Consider the following 5,243-nt stretch of genomic DNA (forward strand, 5'->3'; position numbering starts at 1 on the left):
TACATACTATATTTTCAAAAAATAGGCCCAGGTCAGGCAATGTACTTGTTACGTTTCCAAAAGAAAAGTAATAAGGAATAATTCGAGAGATAGGCCTTATTGAGGTTGGTAGCGTTCGCAGGACCGCCTTGATCAGAAGTTTCAGCGTCCTCTCCTTCCTCATCTTCATCCTCAACATCTAACATAGAAAGCTCAAGCTCATTCACGAGCTCGTTGATCGGCTTAAGCTCCTTGACGGCGAGTTTGAAGTCTTTAGGGAGCTTGGATCGCAAAAACAAGCGAGCAAGCCTCAAACCATAATTGTAGGAGTCTGACCCATATTGCCCTAGCAAGGTCCCGAACTCATCTAACTTCTTGAAATCCTCCACCACCTGAGCTCGAGTCTTGGCTAGTTCATCATCGAAGCCCTTTTTAGAATGCATAAGCTTGAGTTTGGCCTTCTTGGCCTCATCTTTGACAATCCCGATCTCAACCTAGGGCCTTCCTCAACTTGATCTTGGCCAGATCATGCTCCACCTTAAGCTCGCAAATATTTTTTTGTTCTGCTCATTCTTCGCATCTAGCTCTTTCAGCTTATGAGATGTATTTCCTCCTTTCAAGGCCAAGCCCCGAGTAAGCTCAAAGTCTAAAAAATGGAAAGCAAGATCGATGTCAAATCAATTATAAAAGATTGAACAAAAATCATTAGAACTCCAGATCATACCTTTAAGGTCAGGACCTCGAGGGTTTGAACCCCTTTATTTATATCGAGCTCCTCCGCATATTTATTCACAATGCTTGAATGCTCGAGATTAGTGAGCATTTGGTGTACTCTTCCATCGAGCTTTGTAGGAAGACATCGTCATCCACATCCAAAATCTTTGGTGTACCTAGAGGAGTAAAAACTCGAGCATGCAATCTGGGAGTGGGCAGTGGAGGATGAATTAGGCTTTCTGTCTTGGAGGTCTATTCCCTTCACCCGGGATATTCTTAGGTGCGGCCTCAATAGGACGAAAGTCTACTGCCTCTGCCCTTTAGCCTTATGGTCTACACTTGCGAAGGGTTTAGAGGAATCAAAAGTCTTCTCTAATTCTGTAAAAAATAAGAAGCCAAGGTATTAGCTCAATGTCAAGTTCAAGATTAATACAAAAAATTACATAAGAGATAAAGATTATATCCCTCGAGGCCTCTCATATTGGCAAGGTTGAGGGTGTTATCCTCGAGTAAATAATCAATTTTTGTTGCAAGGGGATCCTAGTTTACAAGCTTCAGCCTATTCCTTTCAAAAACCTCGAAGTATGCCCGACTCTCTTTGAATCTGTTTTTATCGGGGATGTCCTAGTTTGGGCTAAAAGAGCGGTAGGGTCCTGAGGTTTTACAATGAAGAAATGTTTTTTCCAACCCTTAAGCCAACTCAGGATGTCTGGTGTCCTAAATCTCCCTCTCGTAGATAAATAGACAAACAGCTACTCCCCGGGAAGCATTTCATATTGAAGATCATCCTCAAGAGGTCGATTCTAGACTCGACCTCGAGATATCTACATAGGATGAAGAAGTAAATCGAGAGCCTCTACCTATAGGGGCAAATTGGCCCGAGCACATAAAGTAAGAGGTCAGGAAGTGAATGAAGAACGGGTGGAGAGGCCACCTAAGCTCGACATTAAGGGGCATCCCTGAAAACTGTCATCTCACTCTCTTGAGCATCTACCACTGACTTTATGGGCTTGGGGGCCCTTACATCACATAAAGGCATAAGCTTGAACTCCCTGGCCATCTTAATAATTACATGTTTTTTATACATAGTGGGCTCTTTTGGGTATGTCAAGATGGCCTCATCCTCAGGGTGCAAGCTAATAGGTATGGCCATTGGAATGAAAGACGAACCTAATCCCTTAGGGTTACTAGTGGTCGAGCTCTTAGATAGTTGGCTACTACTAATTGTTGATCCCTTACTTCTACTACTCTACATAATTTAAAAGTAATTAATTAACCTAAAGGCTGGAACTCTTACCTCTTTGGATGGTCGCTCACAAACCCAAAATTCGTGAACTAAAACTGATTTTACTGGGAGTTTAGTGTGAAACAGGAAAAAGTAAGAATAAAAAGAGGGGTATTTATAAGGGTCCTTCGAAGGTCAAAGATTGTCCAATTTCAGCCATTGAATCCTGATATGTGTCAATTATTTGAGATCAAGTGCTACTAGCCCAAAGCCTATCAGACACCTGTTATACATCCGTTTTATACTACAACCAAGAATATAGTTCGACTCAGGATTTTGCACCTCATTGCATCTCACATCGTTGCTCGAATATGCAATCACAAGCTGCGATATGGGTTCATGGGGGCTTATGATATTCACGAATGTCGTTTCAGCTTGATCTCGAACTCAGTTGCCCAATCCTATCCTCCGTCATTTACCTAAGCATTAAGGTCGGCCTTCCATATTAATGTCGGGCCTTCATGGAACATAATCCTTATCTCACCTTCTAGAAAATGTCAATCTCACTTCAACGATAATTCTCCATGACCCTTATCCATGACCCTTATCATCATTATTTACCTATCACGGTTCAATTCAAACTCAAACAGAGCACTTTCAATATAACATAAACACTTTGCATGATAGGTGGTTGGGTCCTTTTAGAATTCTATCACCAACATCTATAAATACATGAACAAAGTTCATTATAGAGACACGCTTTATATTATTTTCAGTTCATAGCCTCAACATAAATTCTCTCCCCAACTTAAGCATCAGAGGGGCAATGAGGAGACACTTTGGCGCTTTTGTTTCAAGTATTGGAAGATTTTATTTGTGATCTTAGTCATCAAGTTTCGAAACCAATAGGTACGATTTTTGGTAGTATCAGAAACTAATAATTTTTGCTCTTATGTTCTATATGAATTCATAAATGCTCTGATGTAAGATTCTTGTAGGATTTTTCGTTTGCTTGGGAATTATCTGTAAATATACTGCTACTTTGCAAGGCCTAACGGCTTCAATTGCAACAATTTACCTTTTAGGCTGTGACTGTGTGATATGTGGCAAAGTTCAAGTAAAGAAAATTGAAGACATGAACTTAAGTTCAGTGACTATTAGAACAATTAACTCAAAAAAGAAGCTTAGCTAAACATTCTCCTAGGTTCTATGGTCCTGAATTGCATTCACAACAAGGGCCTTAGATTCTCTTCATGTTTCACTTTTGATGCAGGTAGATGGCTGAAAGAATTTAACCTTCGATGTTAGGGAAAATGAGTGGAGGTCGCGTTGTTTTCTTGTTCTCTAGTTCTCCCGAAGTGCACAATGCACCTCATAAACACTTGTTATGATTCTAGAAGGTTCATTTGACTCCACGAGAAGTAAAACTTGTTAGATTCGACGTTGATATTTGCAAGTGATTCGATGAGAAAGGTGATTGAAAACTTGCATTGAGACAACATATTCTTCATGTAGGAAGCTTGACACATTCCTTGAATGCGAGGATTGGAAGGACTCCTCATCCTCGAGGAAGAATATAATATAAAAGTATTTGAACATGATTAATGATTCAACACAACTGTTACAAGTTTCTTGATCATTGGGGTTCCCTATGTTTGACTTACGAAGAATTAAGAAAATAATGAAGGTTGTGTTTTTATGATGTAACACTTCTTAATAATTAGAAAAGAATATATACAGTGTTTAGTTTATGTTAAGCAGTAGTGACATGACTCATTATTTAATTGGTGAATCATTAAATACATGGAACCTACCATTAACTTATTTATTAATTAAATGATGTATCATGTCACCGATGCTTAGGAGATTATTTTCGTGTGTGTGTATTCATTGTATTGTCCGCTATTTCATCTAAACATGTTCTTGTACATTGTTAATAAAAAACAAGGACTGTCGCCCTTGCCAAAATTCACAAAAGAGACAGATGGTGTTTACATACAACAAAATCAAATAACATTCTTAAAGGGAAATAAGATTCCATAACCTTAGCATTGGCAACCACAAAAATTATATAATCAAAATCATTGCACTCTATTGTCCCTTAGATCCCATCACCCCATATAAATAATCCCACAAAACAAATAACTAAAGTACAATCAAGTCCCTATTTTTTATTCCACTTCTTGTTTGATAAACATTGACATAAACCAAGTTGTAGTCCATCTTCAATTTACTTTGTTTTGTAAAATTCCAATACGCCTTGTTTCACATAGTTAAAATTGTTGTATATTTAGTACATCGTATTGCAGATAATTAAATATCATATTCCGAAGGAATTTCTACCAATCTAGAGATTCCAAGTGCCATTGAACAATTTAGAGTTTGAGACAACAAAATCTGAGATCACTACATTGTAAAAAATCTTTCATAAATTCATGTTCTCTAAATCATATTTAATCCAACATAGGAAGCCCATGTTTGGTTTTACTAGTAATCAGATTTTAGTAGATTTTAATAAAAGTTAGTCAAATATTTGATTGAAAAATTGATAAATGTTGTGAGTCCCATGAAGAGTGTTATTAAAAATTAATTATTGACTTCAATATAATATTTTTGTATCACTTTCACCATACCCAAATAGGAGTAAAATATATTAAAATAGTATATAACATTGTTACACAAGTATTGCTTTCCAAGATTCATTATGTTTTTAATTACAGGTCCTTTTCAAAATAACATTAATAAATATTAGTTTAAACAAGTGGTTGGTTTTAGAGCCTTAGATAGTGAGAAATTTCAAAGAAAATGATTAAAAACAAGACACTAGCCAAAATCCAGCTGGCTTTAGGGGTGAATCTCTATTGAATATTCTGCAGCTTGTTTCGATTTCAGTAATTTAATATCAATGATGTAAGGAACGAGAGAGTCTTGACTTAAAATACTTGTAATTGACATGGTCCTCCACCACTTATATTTACCCATTTGGCCCCCGAAATGAAAATGATTGGAATAGTATTTTTTTTTTTGAAAAATGAGTAGTTAAAAAAGTAGGAAATTTTTTCGATTTACGTGTAATATTATTTTATGAAAGATTGTGTGGTTGAAAATAGGAGAGAAAAAAATGAAATGTAATGAAATAAAAATTAATAAGACCATACGGGGGCTTATTTTGAAAGTATTTTGTTTCTTAACATCATATTATCAAATGCCTCCTTAAAAAAAAAAAAAAAAAAAAAAAAAAAAGGGGAAAAAAAAAAAAAAAAAAAAAAAAAAAAAAAAAAAAAAAAAAAAAAAAAAAAAAAAAAAAAAAAAAAAAAAAAAAATT

Source organism: Olea europaea, chromosome 15, assembly GCF_002742605.1.
Source record: "Olea europaea var. sylvestris chromosome 15, O_europaea_v1, whole genome shotgun sequence".
Taxonomy (NCBI): Eukaryota; Viridiplantae; Streptophyta; class Magnoliopsida; order Lamiales; family Oleaceae; genus Olea; species Olea europaea.